This window comes from Hyaena hyaena, unplaced genomic scaffold (genome assembly GCF_003009895.1).
Source record: "Hyaena hyaena isolate Hyena2069 unplaced genomic scaffold, ASM300989v1 scaffold_94, whole genome shotgun sequence".
NCBI lineage: Eukaryota > Metazoa > Chordata > Mammalia > Carnivora > Hyaenidae > Hyaena > Hyaena hyaena.
This window is the reverse complement of record NW_024080726.1, coordinates 1840247-1865130: the sequence shown is the minus strand read 5'-3', so window position 1 is coordinate 1865130 and position 24884 is coordinate 1840247. Positions and strand designations below refer to the sequence as shown.

Sequence of the window (24884 nt, the reverse complement as noted above, 5' to 3'; positions counted from 1 at the left end):
GCCTCTGGCAGTTTCTTCACTCCTGTCTAGTCGCTTGGTTGGGGATGACCCAAAGTTTGGGCTCAGATGGGGCTGTCCACCTGAGTGCCCACACCTGGAACTCTTTCTGCCGTGGCCTTCGTGGGGGGATGGCAAGGTGGGGCAGCCACGCTGCCTTCCTGATGCTCAGAGCTCCGAGAGCAAGTGCTGGTTCACAGCCAAGGCGGACGTCATGTGGCCTTTTACGACCTAACCTCTCAAGTCACTTAGCATCACTCAGTCTATACTCTTTTGGTTAAAGAAGTCACAAGCCCACCCAGATTTCAGAGCAGGGGACAGAGAGGCTGCCTCTCAATGGGAGGAGTGTTCAAGAATTTGCTTCCTTCAATCTTCCACAGTAAACTGGCCATATTGTTGTTAGCTTTTTTACAGTGTTTGTTTTTTAGATGTTTGTTTTTAAATGTTTATTTATTTTTGAGAGAGAGAGAGACAGAGTAAGAGCAGGGGAGGGGCCGAGAGAGAGGGAGACACAGAATCTGAAGCAGGCTCCAGGCTCTGAGCTGTCAGCACAGGGCCTGACCTGGGGCTTGAACCCATGAATGGTGAGATCATGACCTGAGCCGAAGTCAGATGCTTAACCGGGTGCCCCACCAATTTTTTTTTTTTAACATTTTATTTTATTTTTGAGAGACAGAGAGTGACCGATCATGAGCAGGGGAGGGGCAGAGAGAAAGGGACACACAGAATCAGTAGCAGGCTCAGGCTCTGAGCTGTTAGCACAGAGCCCAATGCGGGGTTCGAATTCACGAATCGTGAGATCATGACCTGAGCCGAAGTTGGATGCTCAACCGACTGAGCCACCCAGGCGCCCTGATTTTTTTTTTAAGTTTATTTATTTATGTTTTGAGAGACAGAGACAGTGCAAGCTGGGGAGGAGCAGAGAGAAAGAGAGAATCCCAAGCAGGCTCCATACTGTCAGCAGAGTCTGATCAGGGGCTTGAACCCACAAAGCCCTGAGATCATGATCTGAGCTGAAACCAAGACTCCGACATTAACAAACTGAGCCACTCTAGTGCCTCTTCTCTTCTCTTTTTTTTTTTAAATTTTATTTTAGGTGGAGCAAGAGAGAGCGAGCAGTAGGGAGGGACAGAGGAAGAGAGAGACCCCATGCCCAGCTCAGAGCCGGAGACGGGGCTTGATCCCATGACCCTGGGATCACGACCTGAGCTGAAATCAAGAGTTGGATGCTAAACCGACTGGGCCTCCTGGGCACCCTCACGTTTTTAGTTTTGTATCTCTGGTGCTGATGTTTAGCACCTTGGGACTGACCGCGGTGGATCTAACCCAGTGGCTGGGACAAGCCTCCCCCCCCCCCCCCCCCCCCCCCCCCCCCCCCGCCTTCTCCCGGTCTGAACTGAGCCATCTTCAAGGTGCATCTGTGATTAGGTTTATTTTGATGCTGCCAAATTCGTTTTTCTACCTTCTTCAAATGGGAGCCCGACTTTAAAAAAATTTCCTAGCCCTTCCTTTGATTTTCATGCCCTCAGTGGCTTCTCAGACACATTTAGAAACTTCACGTGGAGCGGCTAGAAGGTCAGTTGCGTGAGTCCCCAGGGCGTATCTTTCATGCGCCTTGATGTGTGACTCACACAACGAACTGCCCTTCATCCCCTTACCCGAATTTCTCCCAATATGGATTCACAGTTGATCTTTTCCACAAACAAGGAATAGCTTTTCTTCTCTAAAAGATACAAAGAGGTCTAAGACCCGGTGTGCTCCCACGAGGATCACGTTCCGGAACTGGAAACCTCAGACTCCGGGAAACGGTGGCGGTGGCGGATTGTGGCATCTCACCGGATTGCCGGCCGCGAGGTCCCCGGCCAGCAGCCCCCCTCCACATGCTTGCTGCCCCACTGACCGCTGCCTCCCCTGCCTGGCGAGGTGGGCACTGGGTGCCGGCACCCACTTTTACAGATGAGGAGACCGCCCTGGAGGGGTCCGGAAACTCCTCCAAACCCACATCTGACGCCTCGGACTCCGGTTCCTGCGTTTTGCCAAACAGGAGAGTCTCTGACAACCAGGAGTGCTTTTGGTATACGCTTGAGTGAGGACTGCAAACAGGAGCACAGTTTTTTCCCCTCTGCTTTCCTCCCCCCCCCCCGCCCCCCCCAAGGTCACAAACTCAGAAAGTGTCAATTAAGGCAGACTTTTGGTTCCAGCTTGGGGAATTGGCCAGAGGAAAAAAAAAAAAGCTCCAGATTCTAATTAACTTTGCTTTTTAACTACAGATGAGCCACTTTTTGAATTAAGTGGCGGCGAGAGTCTCAGAGATTAATGGAAATATGTGAAGATGACAGAAGGAGCAGGGCCAGCCGCCCCTGTAATTAGGCTTCCTGATCTGTGTGCCTGGAGACTAAAAAGATCAAGGGAACAAAAAGCCATGGGGGGATTATGTGAACAACTAAGGAAACTGTCTCTCCCCTTCCACGTGGATTATTTTCCAGAGCCCTTCTGTTTTTCCTAAAAGAATTAAAACAAACATTTAGCTGGGTTTTTTTTTTTTCTTGTTAGTTGCATCTTATGTTTTCTGACCGTAACATTCCTATTCTCGTCTCTATTTGGCATCTTATCTGATTACACCTAAAAATGCTGTAGGGCAGGAAAAATAAATTCTCCTCTAGCCTTCTAGGTTCTTGGCTGGGAACCCCCACCCCCACCCCCACCCCATGATCAAAAGAGAAAAACAAATGTAATTACTAAAGTGTAGGAGCCCCTAGAAGATAGATTCTAAGAAGTCACCAGAGTAGAAGGTCTTCTCCTCTTAGACAAAGAAACAATAAATGGATGAAAGACAGACAAGACAAAGGGGTTGGGTGGGGGAAGTAAAACAGTGGAGAAGTAACGAGGTTTATTTATATGGCCTTCTTGGCCCTAAATTCCCAGTGTGTGGTGATAAGGGTGCCTTCTCCCCTTCCAGTGCAGGGAAGGGTATCTTTCAAATGTGATATTCATCTCCTGCTTCCCCTGGGACAAAGGAGGTTCAGAGTGTCCATTCATTCACTGCTGTTTCTCAAATACCCTTAACTCAAAATAATCAGGGGCGCCTGGGTGGCTCAGTCGGTTAGACGTCCCACATCGGCTCAGGTCATGATCTCACAGTTTGTGGGTTCGAGCCCGCGTTGGGCCCTGCACTGAGAGCTGAGAGCCTGGAGCCTGCTTCAGATTCTGTCTCCCTCTCTCTCTGCCCCTCCCTGGCTCTCCCTCTCTCTCTCAAAAATAAACATTAAAACTTTTTTTAATTCATAATAATCAGTATGCCAAAGTGGCATGTTTTGGGGGGACATATGCTAACCCCCTACAGTGCTGAGTGCCAGACTTGAATAGGAAGAGCCCACCAGGGTCCCAGGAAGGTTGGTGGTTGGGGTGTTGGGGGGCAGCTGGGAGAAGCCGGGATATTTTATCAGTTGGGATACTTGGAAGTGTCAGGAGAGAGGATGAAGAGTGACTCATGGGGCAAATAAGCTTCCCTCTTACGGAGCCTGTTGAGCGGAGCGAGGTTCTCAAGGGCGGGAACGGAAGTTCATCTAGGTTCCTGCCTTGGGAACTTATAAAGAGGATTCCATCCTTTACGTCGCAGCAAGTAGAAGGGCGGGAGTCTAATTTCTCTATTTACTCTATTTCTCTATTTCCTTAGAGTGGTGAAACTAATTTATTTATTCATTATTAAAAAATTTTTTTTTTAAATTTATTTTATTTAAAAATTTTTTTTAATGTTTTTTAAAATTTATTTCTGAGAGAGAGAGAGCGAGAGACAGTGTGAGCAGGGGACGGTCAGAGAGAGAGGGAGATACAGAATCTGAAGCAGGCTCCAGGCTCTGAGCTAGCTGTCAGCACAGAGCCTGACGCGGGGCTCGAACCCACAAATGGTGTGATCATGACCTGAGCCAAAGTCGGACGCTTAACCGACTAAGCCACCCAGGCGCCCCTCACTAATTTCTTTATACCCTTGTCTGGATTTCAGAAGCGACCTAACATACTTCAGCCCTGAACGAGGAATCAGGACACTTTAGGTTTTCTTTCCCCTCTGCCACTGATTATGTGACGTTGAGCAAGCCACTCCATCTCTTTGCATGTTTCCCGTCTGTGCGAGCAAACACTGAGCAATTCCTGTACACACCAGGCACCGTGCTAAAGGCTTATCTTGTATCTTTCTGTATTAATTCACTTCATTCTCTCCCAAACACATTCTTCTGTTCTGTATCTTTCTGGATTTGTTAGTGCGGTTCTGGTGCATCTTGTAATACGTGCAGGATAGGTTTTTGTTGCTTTTGCTGTCTCAAAGAATGCTGGGTTTTCTCTGGCTCCAGAGGAACCAGTCCCCGATGCCCCCAATTTGAAACCCAAGCTGTGCCATTCCATTGCTGATATGAACCTTGTCTTTGCATGCTGGAAAGAAAGGGAGGTCTGCAGGACTCGGCCCCTAGGGAGAAGGGCACCCACCCTGAGGGTGGGGGAGTGGAACCGGGGAGGCCTGTCTGCTCTTGGGAAATCTCTGGCAGCTTGTCCCCCTGGAGCCATTATCCTTTCCTGGTTGGGGCTTGTTGGGGACACTACTTACTCCCAGCCAGGATGGCTGTCAGAGAACTCTCAGATCAGTCAGCCCATCCAAGGACAGGCTGTGACTTCAGGCGCTTCTCATTCTGGTACTCCACCCCCCCCCCCCCGNCCCCCCCCCCCCCCCCCCCCGCCGTCCCCGCACCGCACCGCACCCCGAAGCCCTTCCCCCCACCCCCCGCCAGGAGTCAAGGGCGGCCCAGCAGGAGGCCTGCCCTCCTCCACCCAGACCTCCTTCGGACTGTCTCCCGCTGCTCCGCTCCCCTTCCCGGGCTGGGGGTGGGAGGAGGGAAGGGCAAAGTGGAAGAAGCCAGCGGGCAGAGAGCTCGGGCGGACCGGGAGGCGGGCCGGGCGGTCCCCATCCAGTGGCCCAGGCTCCGCCTCCCCAGACCTGATCTGCTAAGTGCACACACAACCAGCGCGTGGGTGGCCGGGTGAGGTTCGCTGTGTGAATGTGCACGATGGGTGTGAGTGTGTCTGTGGTCTCGGTGTCCGCAGCGTGTGTCAGCTTGCATTATTGCGTGTGTGAGCGTGTGTGCTTGTGAAAGTGCATCTGTGTGTGTCTTTGATCTCTGTGCCTGAGTGCGTGTGAGGGAGTGTGTGACTGACTGTGTGTCAGTTTACATAATTGTGTCTGAGTGTCTATGTGAATGACGTGTATGGGAGTGTTTGTGAGTGTGACTGTGACATCCGGGGCTGGGATGCGGAAGGGGGTTGCCTCCTCCGGCCCTGAGATGCTGGGGACAGGGACACAAAGGTCACCGAGGGTGGCGGGGACCCTCCCCCCCAACTCGACCGCCCGGCCCTCTCATCCCGGGTGTCTTCAGGATTCCAGGAGCTTAGGGCCCCTTTTCTCCTTTCCATCCTAGCGCGCACTCGGCGACGCTGGGGGCTCGGCTGGAACGCTCTCCGCAGGGGGAGACGCCCACCAAAGAGTGGTCCTCAAACCCCTTTCATCCCCCAGGCCCTCCGCGCCGGCTGGGACACCCCTGGGTGATTCTGAGCCTCACACTCCCCTCCTTCTCTTGCGCTCCACGGTGGCAAAGCGTGAAGTCTAGTGTGGACCCAAAAGCACACTCAGGGACATGGAACCTTGCAGGGCAGAAGCAGAGCAGCCCGGTACCAAGCCGAGCTGGTTCCGAAGCTCGCTCTGCCGCCGCGTGGGGACGCGTGTGCACGCGAGGGTCAGCTCCTTACCCTCGGTGCTTCGGTTTTCTCATTCACACCCCGAGGGGAAACAGCACCCAGCTCGCAGGGCGACGCGCGGATAAGCCGGCGCCCCGGTGTGAGGTGAAAGGGGCGGTTACCGCGTTACTGCACGAACGCCCTGCCAGCGCGCACGCAGTTCATTGTAATGAATGGATGTGCTACGGAAGGCCCCTGGCCAACCGCGTTAGCTCCGGAATCCGACCCGTAAGGGGAGCCCCGATGGAAAGGAAGGGCCGGCGGCTGGGGAACCGCCTGCACACTGGGTGGGAGCCCAGAGCCGGGGATGGCCCGTTACGCGGGTGACCCTGGCTCCCGATCTGTGACGGAGGCGCAGCGCCCCGCCCGTTCTGGTGACTCCCGGGGAATCCGGGAGCCGAGAGCGGTTTGGCGGACCACCAGCCGTCTCTCCCTTTGCAAATGGCACTTTCTGTCCTCTGGTTACCAGGCAGGAGCGGGGCCGGGGCCAGCGCGCGCACGCCGCGGGGGGCTCCCGGCTCCAGGTGCACACCCCACCCGCGGGGCGGGAGCAGCGGGGGGTCGGGGAGGAATTGCAGCGGCGGCCTCCGCGCTCTGCGCGGCCGCTTGCTCTCCGACACTCCGCCGGGCTGGGGCTGCGAGAATTTGCCGACGGTGCCCGCGGTGCGGCGGGCCCGGCCCCGCCCCCGCCCGGCGCCCCGCCCCCGGCCCCGCCCCCGGCGGCCCGCTGTCCGGGCCCCGCCCCGGGCCGCGCCCCTCCGCCGCTGCCCCGCTAGCCCGCTCCGCGCCGCGGGCCTGCCCTCAGGCCCCCGCGGGCTCGGCGCCGCCGCCGGGAGGCTCGAATAGCTCCGGGACCCGCCCGCCGCGTCCCCTGGGCAACCGTCTCCAGGGAGCCCGGGCCCCGCCCCCGGCACCCACACCCGGTACGGAGCCCACCTGTGCGGGCGTCTGCGGGGTCCCAGTGCCCCCCTGCGCTCACCCTGCCCCGCCCAGCGCCGGGCTTTGTCCGCCTGGGGCTCTGGGGGTCCTGGGGCGTGGGGGCGGGGGGAGGCGCGCGCGCCCCGGGGCGGACCGGACCCCGCTGGGGAGGCCGAGGCAGGGGGGCCGCGCTCGCGTTGTGATTCCCTGGTGCGGGCCGGTTCACGCTCTCCTGCTCTCCCGGTCTCCACGCATCCCTTTTGTGCCTCCGGGAGGGAGGGCGGGGATGCGGGGTGTCCCGCTGCCGTCCTTGGGGGGTTGAGCAGGTCCCTGAGCCGGGCTCCGGACGCGGACGCGCCTGTTCTGGGGGAGCTGTTTACTTGTCAGGGGCCCCGCGGTCGCCGTGCGCATCTTCCCCTCCCCCTGTCCCCGATTCCGGACGGAGCATCCTGCGCCGTGTCCATTCCTGGCGGTGCCTCCCGAGCTTTGCCCTTGAACCCAGAGGGCTGGAGGGCGGCGGACCCAGATACCGAGGTCCGGGGCAGCGTGAGGGCCAGAGCCGAAGACGCACCTTCCTCCGGGAAGAGCCTCCTCCTTGGCCGCCCTCTTGTGAATTCTGCCCCAGCTCCCTGTTTCCTGACCTGAATTCCGGAGGACTAATTCCTTCTTGCCCTCCCTAACTCTTCCTTCTCTCGGCTCCATCATGCTTTCTGCTTTGTCTTTCCTTGTTTTGAAAGTGCATTCTCTATAATCACGTCTTCACGTCCCTGTGTCTGAGCCGCCGGGGTTTTGTCCTCCTGTTAACTCCGTCGGTCAGCAATGGAAGTTATTTCTTCCTTAACTCTTGGCGCTGACTTCTCATTTCTCTTGGGAAGCCCTTGCCACCCTCCCCTGGATGCTGAGCGAAGAGACCATCCGAGCCCGCGTGCCTGGCTTCCTGCAGCAGGAACGGAGTTCCCTTCCAGGGATCAGGCTCTCGGCAGTGAGAATTCCAGCTTGGTCCTGGGAAATGTATTCTTGGAATAGACACCTTTTCCAACGGCTTCGCGGCATTGAGCTTTTTGCCTTTGGAGAAGCGAATGGCTTAAGATTCCTGCTCGTCCCCTAGGCAAACCCGGTGGCAGGAGTCGCCCTGCTGTGGTGGTAGCTGTGGCCTGGGCCGCAGGTTGGAGGAAGGGGCGTGTCCGACTTAAAATCCAGCCGGCTCGGCTTCCGGAGCTCAGGTGTCTTGCAGTCTTCGGGGTTAGATTATTCCCAGGAGCGGCCCACAGCAGGGGAAAGAAATACCGCAGATGCAGTGACTGGGCGGCTGTCTTTCCTACACACTCACCCTTTTCATCTCCAGGAAGCAGGGATAAGTCTTCCTGTATGATGCAATGTAGTACTTTATGGGGACCTCAAGTTCAGGAATCTGCTTTTTGCAGCCATTGAATGGAACTTGAACCCAGGCTTGGCTCAGATCGTTTACTTTGCTTTCAAAACCAAATAAAACCAACAAATAAATCGAAAACGATCTGAGTTATCTGTATGCATATATATTCCGGTCTCAGGCCCTGGAGATTTGCTTCAGCACCACCTAAAGGAGCTGGGGGCCTGGGAGGGGATGGGGGGGGGGGCGTTGGCACAGGTGATTCCCAAGGCTCATCAAGCAGAATGTAATTGGTTTGCAAAACGGGGGCCTAGGTGTGACAGCTGAAGTCCTGTAAGGGAGTGCATAGGCTTGTGAGGCTTTCTCTTTTAAAAATTTCATTCATTCTTTCTTTCTCTCTCTTTTTTCTCCCCACAGACAGATAAGGAGCTGAAGGTCAGGCAGGGGCGGAATGGTGCTCAATGATTCCAAAGCATCTTTGATCTGCCAGACTGAGGGGCTGCTGGCCTTTCTTGGACCATTCCAGAGAGGTAGGTTGGGTGATGGAGCCAAGTGTGTGGGGGAACAGAGATGTGATTTTGCAGGCACCTTAAGAATTTGAACAGAATCCTCCCTCCCTGGCTGTCCAGTCAAAAGAGAACCTCTCTGTAGGGCTAGAGCACCAAAAGGAACACAATGACCCAAATGTGTGCTAGAAACCAACAAGGGGGAGCGGACTAGACCTTGGCCAGCTCCCCAGGAGAGGGATGTTGCTACTGGCAAAAGGAAGGGGGGTATGTGTGCTCTGAGTCCATTATTAAGCTGCAGCCTTTGGGATTTGACTTGCTTCAGTCATGGTATAGTTGGGCTGGCCTATTTGGGGAGAGAAAAATGAAAACATTCCTCCGAAAGAAGTGTATTGAAGTGTAATAACTTAGTATTGCTTCTCAAGGAGTCCTTAAGGTAGGGACATTCTGTTTCGTTGGCAGTCACTTTATCAGTAAGACAATACTCCTTGGGACTTCTAGGGTGTTCGCTGGGATTTGAATGCAGTTCTTTCATTGTGTAAATGAGGAAATTGAGGCCAGAGATGGACACTGGCTGAGTATTAGCTGAACACCTCCCCCCTCTTTGGGGTCTGGGGCTAGCTGGGTATGCTTAGTTCCTAGATTGGAAGGCCACAGTGCCATCTAGAAGCCCTGTGGTTACATATGTATTCCTTGGCTACACGGCACATTCCTCCTTATCTGGTGCTTGAACGGCTACTGTCGTTCCTGATGGAAAGGAACACAGGGTTACAGGGTGGTGTCATTCTTGGAAGCTTTCCCCCCAGCCCCACCCCAATCTCATTTTCTCTAGATCTTCGTCAGTACTTTCCCAACTCCTTTGTTAGTGTGGAGATCTTTAAGAAGATCAGAATATTGGGACACCTGGGTGGCTCAGTCAGTTAAGCTTCCGACTTCGGCCCAGGTCATGATCTCGCAGTTTGTGGGTTCAAGCCCTATGTTGGGCTCTGTGCTGACAGCTCGGAGCCTGGAGCCTGCTTTGGGTTCTGTGTCTCCCTCTCTGTCTGTCCTCCCTCGCTGGCACTCCTTCTCTCTCTCAAAAACAAATAACATTAAAAAAAAAAGGATCAAAATATTAAGCAGCATTTTGACCTATAAAGTAGATAAACTCAGAGTGCCCTGTGGTACAAGTAGAAACTGGCCTAGGATGGCCACTCGGCCCCCTATCCCACTTCTGCCACCCTCTGAAGGTCTTGGAGTTGCCTCTACGGAACTCCCTGGAACAAAGTCAAAAACCGTGGTCTGTGTAAACCGCTGTTGGGTGATTAGAGTGTCTTCTACACACCTGTTTACACCCCTGTTTTTAATATCTTGATTCTTGTTTCAGAAGACGCCTTTTCATAATTTTTAACCCTCATGCTTTTTTATTTATTAAAAAAAAATGCCCATTTACTGTTGAAAGTTTGCAAAAAAAATTAGCATAACACTTTTATAACCATGCCCTCCCCCACCCCCCAGAGAACCATTGTCTTCATGAAGGAGTATCCTCCCCCAAATGCCCCAGAAGGCCTTCTATGTGCCTATCTTTGGAAACTTGATTTTTATGTATTGTTAAATATTATTGTGAACTTCCATGAAAAGGTAACTGATTGAATGCATATGTTTATCCTGGCTCTGTTTCAAAAGCCCACTAAAATGAGATTAAAGAAATAAAAAAGGAATAAGTCCTGAAGGAAACAGAGCAGGATGATGATTGAGGAGGAGGGTGTGAGTAAACATGTTGAGAGACAGAAAGCAGGTCGGTGAAAGAGATACGAAGCTTGGAATGTTGAATGTCCTGTGCTGTGGGCAGAGGAAGGCCTGTGTGTCCAGGGACCCACCAAAGACTCAAGAGTGGGGCTTCAGTGTTCTCGATGATGGGGTTCAGGGTGGGCCGGAAGCAGGAAGATTGGTTGGAGGTGTGTGTTAGAGCAACAGCCCCCCTCTCAGCCCACATAGCCAGGTGGCTCCCTCCTCCACCCCAGCAGAAGGCTTATTTCCCCACCGGCACCACTGACTAGGGCAGCTCAGGCCCAGCCTGGGGTGGAAGGAGGCTGTGTGGAGAGCAGCTGCCGGGGGGGGGGGGGGGGGGGGGGGGGGGGGGGGGGCAGACAGGAGGAGACCCTGTACTGAGAACAGGAAGATTTGGTGAAAGTCTGTAGACTGAACAGTGAGATCCTCTCCTGGTGGGCTCCCAGAACACGGCAGCCTAGTTTCTACTCTTTTCCAGCCAGGGCCTTGAAGGATTTCTCTGAGGAAACTGACCTCAGAAGACAAAATGGCCCTCAAATAATGATTCTGTAGGAAAGCTAGCTTGCTACTTGGTCATTTCACAGCGATACCTGCCAAGCAACTGGCCTTACCCGTGCACAAATGACTCTTGGTACCTCTCTCTTAAATTTGAATGGGCAGCTATGGATTGAATGAGGAAGGGAATGAAGGCTCTAGCATGAAAGACAGAGACCCAAAGAGAAAATAAGGAGTCAGAAGCCATTAAACATGGTTGTTTAAAAACAGGAATACTCATAAAACAATAATAAACTCTTGGATATAAAAGCTATGATAGTAGATGCATCTGGCTGGCTCAGTAGAGCATGTGAGTCTTGATATTGGGGGTTGTAAGTTCAAGCCCCATGTAGGATGTAGAGATTACTTAAAAATAAAATATTTAGGGGCATCTGGGTGGCTCAGTTGGTTAAGCATCTGACTTTGGTTCAGGTCTTGATCTCATAGTTCGTGAATTCGCACCCCCTCATCAGGCTCTGTGCTGACAGCTCAGATCCTGGAGCCTTCTTCGGATTCTGTGTCTCCCTCTCTCTCTGCCCCTCCCCTGCTCTCTCTTTCTCTCTACCAAAAATGAATAAACATAAAATGATAAAATAAAATATTTTTTAAAACTGATAGAAGCAAATTTTCAAGAGAATAGAGTTGGAAATTGAAAAATAAAATTCTATTTTATTTTATTTTATTTTTTTTTACAAATAGTTTATTGTCACATTAGTTTCCACATAACACCCAGTGCTCATCCCCACAAGTGCCCTCCTCCATGCCCATCTCCCCCCACATCCATCAGTCCTCAGTTTTTGTCAGCATTCAAGAGTCTCTCATGGTTTGCCTCTCTCCCTTTCCCCCACCATTTCCGCCCTTCTTCTCCCCCTTGTTCCTCCGTCAAGTTCCTCCTAATCCTCCTATACGTGCGAACATACGATATTTGTCCTTCTGAAAAATAAAATTCTAGAAAGTAGAACTAAAAGGCTTGAGAGATGGGACACAGGAAAGAAAATATAAGAAAACTGGAGACTTCATTATTCAGGATGCCCAATATCCAATCATAGGAGCTCAAGACAGAGAAGGGAGAAAAATGAAGAAGGGGAATTTATCAAACTAGAGGAAAAAATTCTAGAACTGAAGGAGCTTCTACATTAAGAGTCTCGGAGTAGTACTCACCAATGAATAATAAAAGACATGCAAATAAAAGTAAAGTATGTGCTATTGGACATCATCATGAACTTTCAGAACTCCAGCTAGAAATTACCAAAAGCCAATAAAAAGAGGCCACAGGTAACAGATAACAGAATGACACTGGACTTTGTACAAAGTCAACACCAGAAACTACAAGACAATGAAGCAACTCCTCCAAATTTCTAGGGAAATTAATTCCCTAACAAGAATTCTGTAATTGTCATTCAAGCAAAATAATAAAATAAGGACATTTTTTAAGATATGAATTAAAAAAAAAAAACAGCATGCACACACATACACTTTTGTATCCCTATTCAAGGAAACTACTAGAAAGTATGTTCTACTAAAATAGAGTAAGCCAAAAAAGAGGAACAAGTGATACAATATGCGATTATCTCTTGTTCTCATTTGGCTCAGCTTCCAAATGGCTTTCTATATGTCAGCTGTTATCTTAATTTGAGCTTTGTGAGTACAAAGAAAAGTACCTAACACCTACCACACCATGGGAACTAAAACGGACTCAGTTCCAAGCTTTCCCTGTAGCCAGCACCTGTGACCTAGACTTCACTGATAAGATGCACCTATGCAGTATTTTAAGAGAGGAGAGGGATGAATCATGAGCTGTATCCATGGTTATGATGGTTATTAAGTACTCATGGCAATGATGGGCTACAAGGCCAAATTCTTGGCACAGAAGTGGCAGAGGTCCAAACTGGCATTCAGTACTCAGTGGCGATAGGAGCAGTTTTGCCATCAGACATGCATCACGAATCCAGTGTACTAAGTTTTATTTCTTTTTTTGCCCAACTTTTTGTCTTTCCTGGAGTTGATAAGCACCTCGTGTTTTTATTTACTATGGTTTCAATGTACTAATCACCAGTTCTTCCTCAAACTCTCCAACAGAACTATGAAAATTCTCATAATGAAGCAAATAAGTCAGATAATCTGTCAGCTCCTTTCCTGCTTAATCGGTGGGAGTAGGATTCTTGCAACCCAGAACTCGGACTGGTGGAGAAAATGGTGAAGAGAATTCCCTAAAAATGGTGTAGCAAAGTTTCAGTGCTACAACTGTGCAGCTGATCTAGAGAGCAAGCAGGCTAATTTGGAGCAGGGTGGCTGAGGGCCCTAGGAAAAATATCTCCAGTGGAAAAAAATGAAGCTGATGGATTATCTGACATATTTACCACATTATGAACAGTTTTATCGTTCTGTTGGGAAGTTTAGGGAAGAATTAACATATGTTTATCTTTTTGTTTATGTATTTTCATTTTGAGAGAGAGGAGAGAGCATGTGCAAGTGGGAGAGGGGTGGGGGGGGCAGGGGGGGCGGGGGGGTCGGGGGGGCGTGGGGAAGAGAATCCCAAGCAGGTTCCATGCTCCACACAGAGCCTGACCCTGGTGTCAATCTCATGACTGCAAGATCACAACCTGACCTATATCAAGAGTCAGACGCTTGATCGACTGAGCCACACAGGCACCCCAAGAATTGATATTTGTACATGGAAAATGAAGCAAATTATAAGTGAGGTAACTATCAACTATAGAAATAACAAAAAGTTGAAGAAAGGAGATAAAACCATAGTGTGCTATGTGGTTTAGTTCAGTTTAGTTTTGTTTTTAAAAAAATTTTAATATGCATTTATTTTGAATTTTTTTTTAATGTTTTATTTATTTCTAGGAGAGAGAGAGACAGCGTGAGCAGGGGAGGGTCAGAGAGAGAGGGAGTCACAGACTCTGAAACAGGCTCCAGGCTCTGAGCTGGCAGTCAGCACACAGCCCGACGCGGGGCTCGAACCCACAAACTGCGAGATCATGACCTAAGCGAAAGTCGTTCGGACGCTTAACCGACTAAGCCACCCAGGCGCCCCACATTTATTTATTTTGAAAGAGAGAGAAACAGAGCACAAGGAGCAGAGGGGCAGAGACAGAGAGAGAGAGAATCCTAAGTAGGCTCCAAGCTCAGTGTGGAGCCCGACACAAGGCTTGATCTTACAACCTTGGGATCATGACCTGAGCCAAAATCAAGAGTCGGACGTCCAACCGCCTGAGCTACCCAGGCGCCCCTGTGGTTTAATTTTGAACAGTATTTATGTGGTCATAGTTATGTAAGCACTGAAGTTTGGTTAACCAAAAATTATCCTAAAGCTATGTTCAGAAGATGGAGGAGAGGATGTGTGCATGCGTGTGTGTGCTGGAAAGCACAAACTCATCTTCTAAGTAAGAAGTTAAAATTTGAAAACCTGTATAAATCTATTGTTTTCAAATATTGAGATAAATACGCAAAGAAACAACTGCAGTCAGGGGTGATAGGTTTGGATGAGCTACTTGTTTGCTGCAAACATCTTAGTTTTAATTAATTTTTAAAATCATGCTTGTATAACTTTCATAGATAACAAAATTCTGAAATAATCACTATGACATTCATATTCACTCATCTTATGTCCGTTTTCATTTTCTGTATGCTTTCTGAAATGTTTTGTCCACAGACAGGCATTGCCGTGGTGAATGGATGTGCATTTTTTGTTTCGGTTAATGTGGGGGTGTTTGCAGTGCTGTGTAGTGTACACAGGTGTCATTTTAATGACTATACTTTCTCCTATTAAGTTAATTATGATAGTTTCCCTATTATTTTTGATTTTCTACTTTCACAAACAATAACATAAATGAATACCTTAGTATATATCATTTTTTCTTTTTCCTTTAGACTTGCTTTCTTAAGGCAGTTTCTGAACTTCCCATATTACCAGATTTGAGGCCATGGATCTTTCATTTGATTTTGGTGTGTAGTTTCAGGAGATTCAGCTTGGCTGCATGCCTGTGGCCTCAATGGGTGGGCCATGAACTGAACATGATAATATTGAGAATTGCTTCTCGGCCTTTTGGCTAAGATCAGATGTGAACATGATAAGAGATGGTTGGGAGAGAATTTTTTTGTAGGATAGTTGGTTCATTTTTCTGATGACAGCAGAAGTCAGGAGTCTCTCTCTTTTTCTTTAAAAAAATTTTTTTAAGTTTATTTATTTATTTTGCTTGAGAGAGAGAGGGAGAGCTGGGGAAGGGGCAGAGAGAGGGTGAGAGAGAATCCCAAGCAGACTCAGCACTGTCAGTGCAGAGCCCAATATGGAACTTGAACCACAAACCATGAGATCATGACCTGAGCTGAAATCAAGAGTTGGACACTTAACCAGCTGAGCCACCCAGGTGCCCCTCTCTTTTTTTAATAGAAGTTCCAGAGAATTGTACCTCTCATTCTTCAATGTCGATTTGTTTTTCCTCCACTGGGGATTTTTTTTTTCATTTTTAAATACTCAAATTAAAAGTTACTGTTCTATCTTCTTTTAATTTTATTTACTTTTAGAGAGAGAGAGAACCTATGTGGGAGGGGCAGAGAAAGAGGGAGAGAGAATCCCAAGCAGGCTCTGCACTGTCAGCACAGAGCCCAACGGGGGGCTTGAATCCACGAACTGTGAGATCATGAGCCAAAATCAAGAGTCAGATGCTCAACCAACTGAGCCACCCAGGTGCCCCAAAAGTTACTGTTCTATTAAAAATCACATGGCTTCAAGGGGGACAAATGTAAAATGGGAGACAGTAAAAGGAAGAAGAAAAAAAACAAAGAAAGAACTGAGGGAGGCAGAGTGGATAGACAATGGGTGAAGGCAGCTTGCGTCCTTGGCTTACCTGCCAAGCAGACATGGGGACGCCTTTTGCACGATCTCACATATTACTTTCTTATCACATCCATCCTCGGCCTTCGCCCCTCCCATCCCGTTTTCTCCTGTGACAGGAGCTCACGGTATCAGACAATCCTCCAGACAAGCGCCTCCTTCCTAGTCCTGGGCACGGTTCTGGGGATGTCCGACTCGGCTGGCCTCTGGCTTCTGGAGACTTCCCTCCCATTTCCTTTTGGATACATGTTCCCCTTCCACCTGCCCACCGCTGGACAGTGGGCTTCGTAATAGAGGGCAGCAGAGGCACCTCCTGCGTGGCAAAGGCCTCCCCTTTGCTGTGGCGGACATCGCTTGCCTGGGGTGCGGAGACCCTTTTCTGCCCTCAAAACCGCGGTGGCCACTGGGGGCAGAGGATGCTGGTCCGGAGCCTCCTAGGGAGACAGTGAAGTGGTTTTCATGAAAGATTCTGTATTTTGGGAGAAAATTTTAGCTCATCTGTCCTAAAACTGCACCTGGTGGGGGACCCCGGACCAGTCAGCCTGCCTTCTGGTCTACAGCCTCAGTTCTTTGTCAAGAAGATTCTTTTTTTTTAAATATTTTTTTTATTTTTTATTTATTTCTAAGAGAGAGAGAGAGAGACAGTGTGAGCAGGGGAGGGTCAGAGACAGAGGGAGATACAGACTCTGAAATAGGCTCCAGGCTCCGAGCTGGCAGTCAGCACAGAGCCCGACACGGGGCTCGAACCCACGAACCGCGATTTCATGACCTAGGCGAAAGCCGGACGCTTAACCGACTAAGCCACCCAGGCGCCCCAAGAAGATTCTTAAAGACAGGAGGTTTCAAGGCTGGGTTTCTGGGATGCCCGTTCCTCAGTTGTTAAGAGCAGAGGATTCGGATGTTCTGTGGCAGTTAGGGCCCAACCTCTCCCTCGTGAATCTAGCCCTGGCCTAACTGCTTTTCCGCTTCCATTTTTGCCTCTCTCCCTTCCATTTTTCTCACTGTAGCCAAAGCCGTTTTTGTAAGGCACAATGTCAGGCCATTTCAGTCTCCTACTTAAAACCTTCCAGTGGCTTCCCACCGCAGCGATAACAAAACCTGGCTCCTCATGGTGGCTACAAGGCTTGGCAGGCCTCACTGTCGATCCAGCCATCTCCCCTCCGGTCACCTGGTCTCCTGCCTCAGGGCCTTTGCACTTCCCGCTCCAGCTGCCCGACCCCTGTGTCATGGATCTTTGCCTGATCTTTCTCACCATTTGGGCCTCAACTCTGATATGACGTCATTCGAGCACCCTTCCTTGACCCGCCATCCGAAAGAGACCCTCCGTGCAAGCCCCTTATATGACAGTCCATCTCTTTTCTTCTCTGAAATCAGCTTGTTATTCATTTTGCTTTTTGTTTGTTTTTGTTTTTCTCCTGTTAGGCTAAAAACCCTGTACGAACGGGGCTGGTGCCTGTCCCATTCATTCCCTGATGGGCACATTCTCTGATGCTCAGACAAATACTTGTTGAATGAATGAATGAACGGGATTGGCACCCCGCACACTCCGGGGCTGAAAAGGGGCCCCTCACGTTCTTCTTCCTGAGGGTCTCCGGGAAGATGTGGTTATCGAATCATCTGGGCTCTCCCTGGCTGCCAGAGCAGGGTTGGTTTCTAGAAAGCTCCTTTAAGGCAAACATGCAGGAGCTCTGTTGGGAAGTGGGGCCTCTGGGTGAAGCACCTTTGGAATTTGCCTCTGAAGAGCCCGCTTCCCACATCAGTTAGGCAACAGCAAAAACATCCATTTCGTTCTCCACGGAAGAGTCTGGGAAACGGAACACTTACCAGAAGGGCTGTTTTGAGGCTGAGAAATACCTGAGAATAAGCCCAGGTCAGGAGGCCCAACCAGACTGTGCTCTGCTCAGCGTCACGCGGAAGGCCAGCCGTGTGGCTCCCTGTCCTTCGTCAGCGTGACTGCTGGTGTCATAAACCTCCCAGCCGGGGCTGGTGGTAGATGTGGGACAGTGTGTGTAACCGCCTTCTAGACGTTTCTGAGACCCCTCTTGAGCTATTTGGGTTGTGACTTTCCTAGAGTTCAATGTTCTGTCCCCGAGTTACAAGACCAGGAGCATCTCTGTCTCTGGACAGAATCGTGGCAATGACCCCCGGGGACCTTTGGACTCTCGCTCCAGAGCAGCAGGCGAAGGTCATGGCGCGTCTTAGCCAGGCTCCCTCGGGCAGGAGGGGGTTTAGTTCTCAGATAAAGCAGGGCGCAACTTCCCTTCTCCCCGCGGCTTGTCCCCTGCACGGAGCCTGCTGAGAGTGACTCACGTGTTCCCTGGGGAAGCGGCTCCCAAGGGCATGTGACTCGAGCGCCAGAAAGCCTGTCTTTACATCGACGAGTGCCGGGCAGCGCCTCCTCTGCGGAGCGACAGGCACATCTGCAGTGGTCACTAGGAGGACAGGGAACCCTCCCGGCCCGGGAGACAGATGCTGGCTCACAGCCCGAACTAACATGCCATTTCAGGCCTGCAATTTCAGAGAAATGAGCGGATGCTTCAGGAGTCCCGAGCTCGGCACGAGCCACCGGCCAGCAGGTGTGCCAGTCCGGGGGGGTGGGGAGGGGGGGAGGGCTAGTCGATGGGCGGCCACCCCGTCCCCAGTCTGGGTCCCCAGTCTGGAGGAAGCACCGTGGCTCTGACTTACTACATCCTTTGCCTGCCCTCCTCTCATAGAAATAAACAGGGGCCCTTGTAGCCCTGGCTGCTGGCCGGGAAGGACGGGGCGCTGTTACGAAATCTTGGGGGAAACACCCCCGGTGGCTGCCCAGGACCAGAAGGTCAGACCCCTCAGACCTTCACAGTGGCAGAGGCTGCTTCAACCTTGGGCCAGAGAAGGTGCGTCTGACTGGCCACTTCCCAGCGCGGTGGTGGAGGGATGATGTGGGCCCACGGCAGTGACCCGCCGCCATCCACGGCTGTTCTGGGGACCGTGCTGGCGGGAAGTGGGAAGTGAAAGGGGTTGCGCGCCTTGTTGAACGGTTTTCTTTGATCTTGTATTAATGATGCAGATGTGCACCCGGAAGTGGGCCGCAAGAGTCTGGCTTGACTCAGAGCGAGGAAGGATTGCTCGTGGTTCATCTTTGGTTGATGCCACTCTGGTGCCCCAAAGGTGGTCCTGGCCCTCTCTTACCCGCTGTCTCCAGGCCGTCTCATACACCTCTGTGTGCGTAGCCCGCTGACCCCAAATTATGCCTCGTGAGCCCCAAAGACGTCTCCCCTTAGCTCCACACCTGGGACTGCTCCCCGGCTCTCACTGCGCAGCTCAGGTTCCATGTCTGAAATGGACACCTTGCTGTTCTGTTGCCCCCAAATCTGTTTACCCCCCACACTTCCCCATTCCAGTGTCCCTGGGATTTCCACCACCTTCCAGCCTCCCAAGCCCACGCCTGGCTGTCATCCTTACTCCTTCCCCCACGACCCCCCTCTCATCCGCCCGAGCTCCTAAATAGATCTTGCAGGGCACCCAGGTGGCTCAGTCAGTTAAGCATCTGACTCTTGATTTCGGCCAAGGTCATGATCTCATGGTTTGTGGGCTCAAGCCCCACACTGGGGTCCTTGCTAACAGTGCAGAGCCTGCTTGGGATTCTCTCTCTCCTTCTCTGGCTGCGCCTCCCCTGCTCGTTTTCTCTCTCTCTCGCTCTCTCTCTCTCTCTCTCTCAAAATAAATTAACTTCTAAAGATATTTGAAAAATACGTCTTGATTCCCTGCCTTTCTCCTCACCAGGGGCATGAAGCTCCCTACCTCCCCATGTGCATGCTTGCTTCTTTCCAGTTCTTTCACACTGGGGCCAGCAGCATCATTTTGGACACAGATTGGACCCCTGGCTCCTTTGCTAAGACTGCCAGTCACTCTGACACCCAGGCATCACCCCTGCAAAGGCTCCATAGGACTGGGTCCCTGCTGACTCCTCAACCCGTTCTACCCCCTTCCCTTCCCTCCCTGCTCCACTCACAGGCTCCAGCGGCAGTGGCTTGCTGTCTGTCCTCCCTGGACTTGGCTGGCACGGTCTAGTCCTCTGCTCTGGGGTGTCTCCTCGGAGGGGCTTTTCCTGGCCTCCCTATAGGGTTCTCCATCACATCGCCACTTGGCACGCTGCCTTCACCGTGTCGATAGAGATTGTGATCCTTCTTCCTACCCACCGTGTGCTTGGGTATTAGTGTCTCCCCAGCTGGCGTGTAAGCTTCTCCGCTGCCGTCTCCCAGCGCCTTGCATGACTCCTGGCACTTAATAAACACTAGTTTAAACTAATATGTCTCGGACTGAGTCATATGTACAAATATCAAGTCCAGTAATACACAAGTGCCAATTATTTCCATGAGATGAAGTGACCAACAGTGATTGTGAATTCCTGTATTCAGATTCAGGAAATGAGTTGGGAGAACCCGGGATCCTCTCTCTCCTTTCTCTGCCCCTCCCCTGCTCGTTCTCTCTCTCTCTCTCTAAATGAGTTAACTTTTTAAAATATTTGAAAAAATAGATCTTGATTATATAGTTGGGGAAGTATCTAGAGGGCTTGGCAGCCAGTGAGCTCAGTGATGTGGCTGCCGAAGGACTTCCTTGGGGGAAAGGGCTGATCTGCTCTTAGGCTAAGCATAGGGGTCTGGTACCCAGAAAATTCTGCACTTGGCCCATGAGGTCCCATCCACAGCGTCTTGTTTTCTCGAAGGACGAAACTTCGGCAAGAGTCTAAAAACTGCCATAGGGAGAACAGTCAGAGGTACTGAGGCTGCCATCCAGCAGAAATAGCCATCAGATGACAACCCTGTGTGCCTCTAGATGGCAATGGAAAGCTCAGGCTTTTAGCTCTCAGAGGCAGGCCAATTTCCAAGGAAAGAACTTGCTAACACTAGGCACTTCCTAAAATGGAACACGCAGCTGCAAGTAACACACACACACACACACACACACACACACACAAGTGCTCTAAGTTAAAAAAAAAAAAAAGGTAGGGGGCAAGGGGAGTTTTTGGCTGATAGAACTGAAAAGTCAGGGATAGAGTTTAGCCTCAGGCATGTATGTCTCCATCCAAGAACCCAAGGGTGTCTTCAGGACCCCACTCGTACTCTTTACGCCGAGCCCTGCTCTCCTACATGGTCGTCTTTTCTCAGACCCCACCCCTAAGGGCAGCAAGAGGTGGTCACCAGCAGCCTTGGGTGGCTATTCCTTCCTGCCCCCCAGGTGGAAATCCGCCAAAGAAATCCGGATGAAATTTCTTTCAAACCCACCGGACTGACGACATTCACAGGCTTATCCTGGAATCACTGTAGACCGTGATCGGCTGGGACTAAGCCCCTTTCCGGGTTCCAGCCCAACCCCTGTGGCCGGGTGGGTCTCCGGCTGTGTGAGCGGCCAGGAACTGAGTCAAGCCATCCGGAACCACTGGAACTGAGGGCGTGGGGGGCTTGTGAAAAGTCTCCGGCTCCCAGGTGAAGGAACTGAAAATCGCCAGCACCCAGAAGCCCCTTTCTCCTGGGGTACCTGCCCTTCTGGGGGCAGCCCTGTCTCTTCTTCTGCAACACAGATTAGCTCAGCCTGTGTTTGTTCTCTGTATCATTGGAATCACAAGCACATCTTCTCTTGCGCCTGACTTCTTTCATTCAGTCTTATGTTTATGAGATTCATTTATATTGTTGTGTGCATTTGTAGATCGTTCTTTTTCCTAGTTCTATAAAGTTCCGCTGGGAGAAGATACCATGATTTAGTTTCCCATTATACTGCTGATGAGCATTTGGGAAGTTTCCAGTTGGGGGCCACTTATGAAGAGCAGTGCCTTAGACACTCTTGTTTGTGTCTCTTGGTGCACACGTACTCGTGTTTCTGGTGAGTGTATACTTACGGTGTAATTAATTGCTGGGTCATAGGGCACACCGGCACCCAGCTTTCATAGATACCGCTGAGGGTGGAGACTGCCAGGGTGGTTGTACCGGTTCGCGTTCTTGGAGCAGCACGAAAGCCCCTGGATTCGTTGACATCTTTGTCCCTTACGTTGCAGAGAGAGGAAGTCTGAGCTTCATAGAAAGTTCTGGCCTGTTAGCAGCTGCATCTGGGTCCTGGGCCCACAAAGAGAGAGAAGGTGCCTCCTTCCTCCTGTCCCACCTCCGCCATTTGATTATGCCCCGCCCACACCATCCCGCCTTCCTTTCTTAGGGAGGAGGGGTGATGCAGTTGAAGCCTTCATTTCCGTAGCACTAAGGGGCAGGGGAGCAGGGGGAGGCCTTGGCGGGAGTCCCAAGGAGCTCGGGCCGCATGAGCTCATCTTGACCCTGGGATCGAGTGGCCACAGGTGCCCCTGACTTCCTGAGTGTGGCCAAAGGACACTGAGCATTAAGTGGGTTCTCCAGGATTTTTGAGTGTCCCCCACACTTTGAATCAAAAAGAAAGCCTTTGGCCTGGTCATTCTCAGAAAGAGGAACCCAAAGTAGGATGTGGTTTTACAATCAGAGGAAGTGGATCCCAGTGGTGGTAACAGGGTAGGCACGGGGTGAGGCGCCCACGTGCTGCCGCTCGGAGCAGATTCAGCACCCAGTCGCACTGTGGTGGGGAGGGCTGGGCCCAAATGGCAGAGCCCCAAAGAATATCCCTCTTAAACAATTCCTTTCAATTATTTTTTTAAAATGTTTATTTACTTTTGAGTGACAGAGCTCCAGCGGGGGAGGGACAGAGAGAGAGAGGGAGACACAGAATCCGAGGCAGGCTGTGAGCTGTCAGTGCAGACCCCTATGCGAGGCTTGAACCCATGAACCACGAGATCATGACCTGAGCCAAAGCCGGACACCCAACCAACTGAGCCACCCAGGCGCCCCGTTTTTCAGTGATTTTTAAAAGTCATCTAAGTTCATAGCAGCACTCTCTACAATAGCTAAAACATGGAAAGAGCCTAAGTGTCCATCAACGGACGAATGGATCAAGAAGATGTGGTTTATCTATACCATGGAATACTACATGGCAATGAGAAATAATGAAATCTGGCCACGTGTAGCAACATGGATGGACCTTGAGGGTGTTATGCTGAGCGAAATAAGTCAGGCAGAGAAAGACAAATATCATATGTTTGCACGTATAGGAGGATTAGGAGGAACTTAACGGAGGACCATGGGGGAGAAGAAAGGGGGAAATGGTGGGGGAAAGGGAGAGAGGCAAACCATGAGAGACTCTTGAATGCTGAAAAACAAACTGAGGACTGATGGATGTGGGGGGGAGGGGGGTGATGGGCATGGAGGAGGGCACTTGTGGGGATGAGCACTGGGTGTTATATGGAAACCAATTTGACAATAAACTATTTGTAAAAAAAAAAAAAAAAAAGTCCTCTAAATCTAGGAAGATGTGATCTTAGGATAAGGAAATATTTTTCTAAAGAAGAAAAATCATAAAACATAAAGGAAAATATTTGACCACGTCAACATTACAAGTTTTTGCTCACCAAAAAGATACCAGAAACAGAGTGAAAAGGTAGATGATTTGGACCAAAAGAAGATATTTCCAATTTCTTTAATCGACAAAGGAACTGAATCCAGAGTATATAAAGAAACCCTATCAACCAATAAGAAAAAGACAACGCCACAGAAGAAATGGGCAAAATGTAAAAGCAGGTTATTTGCAGAAGATAAGCATTTCATGGATGATCAGGGAAATGCAAATTAAAGCAACAAAAGAGCATTCTGTAACCATCAGGTTGGCGGAAATGAGTAAATTTGATGAGCCCAAGTGCTGATGAAAGCATGGAGGTGAAGCAGCAGACAGTGGTGGTGCCATTGCTAACGGGCGCCCCTACGTTAGCAAAGTTCAGGGTGTTGTCTGGCTGTCTAGGTCCTGTGCTGTGCACGAGGCAGCCCCCAGCCACGCGTAGCTCTAGAGCACTTGAAATGTGGAGGGTGATGGGGTGCCTGGGTGGCTCAGTCGGTTAAGCGGTTAAGCCGACTGGCTTTGCCCTAGGTCATGATCTCACAGTTCATCAGTTCCAGTCCCGCGTTGGGCTCTGTGCTGACAGCTCAGAGCCTGGAGCGTGCTTCCGCTTGTGTGTCTCCCTCTCTCTCTGCCCCTCCACCCCTCTCAAAAATAAATAAACATTAAGAAAAAACAAAGTTCATTAATTTTAATTAATTTTAATTAATTAAAAGTTCATTTAATTTTAATTCATTCAGACCTAAGAAATGGATACTCAACGCATTTCTTGGAAAACTTTTAAGTATATCTGGAACAATTTGAGTTTTTGAACCTACTTTATATCTGTAAATTGCATGAAATCTACATATAGATGAGGGATTTCTGATGGAAATCCAGTGCCCAAATCGCAATGTGCTGTAAGTGTAAACTATACACCAGATTTCAAAGACTTACTGCCAAAAAAAAAAAAAAGTGTAAAATAGCTCATTAGTAATTTTTTTGGTGTGATGACATTTTGAAGTGACTGTATTTTGGATCTATTGGGTTAAGTAAAATATATTACTAAACTTTATCTTTTTACTTGTTTTAAAAACTTTTTTAATGTTTTTATTTATTTCTGAGAGAGAGAGAGAGAGAGACAGCGTGAGCAGGGGAGGGTCAGAGACAGAGGGAGACATAGAATCTGAAGCAGGCTCCAGGCTCTGAGCCGTCAGCACAGAGCCCGACGCAGGGCTCGAGCCCACGAACTGTGAGATCATGACCTGAGCCGAAGTCGGACGCCTAACTGACTGAGCTATCCAGGCGCCCCACTTTTTATTTGTTTTTAATAAAGGCTGCTGGCAGCCTTGACATTACCGGTGTGATTCCACATAGTTCTCTTGGACAACACTCTACAGATACTCAAAGTGAGGTGTATAAGGATATACATTGTAGCATTGTTTGTAAGAACCAAAAAGAGCAGAAGCAAACCCTGATGTTCATCAACAATAGAAGGGGTAAATAGATTGTGGTCGATTTAAACAGTGAAATCCCACAGGGGTTCCAATGAATGAGCTTGAGCTTCGTGGATCAGCTGGATAAACCTAACAGAATGTTGACTGGCAGAAGCGATTGCAGAAGACTCACTCTTCATCCAGTTTGGAAGCATGCACAAATATTAGGAATTGTTCACGAATACATATTAATTTAATAAAAGTATAAAAACATGCACGGAAATTATAAACAACCAGAACGCAGGTGG

At 50.2% G+C, this 24884-nt stretch overlaps 1 protein-coding gene across 6 annotated transcripts in view; it reads left to right on the top strand.

The window, feature by feature from the left end:
* PIK3CD (phosphatidylinositol-4,5-bisphosphate 3-kinase catalytic subunit delta) overlaps positions 1–24884 on the top strand; it is a 56228-nt gene that overhangs the window by 16780 nt on the left and 14564 nt on the right. For 2 of the 6 annotated variants that reach the window (XM_039234947.1, XM_039234941.1), the window contains exon 2: positions 8483–8595. The exons of 1 other annotated variant lie outside the window; for it this stretch is intronic. The gene's annotated coding sequence lies outside the window, so the exon portion shown is untranslated. Of the gene's footprint in view, positions 1–6592; positions 6702–8482; positions 8596–18070; positions 18295–24884 lie in introns of those variants that run through there. 3 more of the 6 variants (XM_039234944.1, XM_039234942.1, XM_039234945.1) reach the window with 3 other exon arrangements.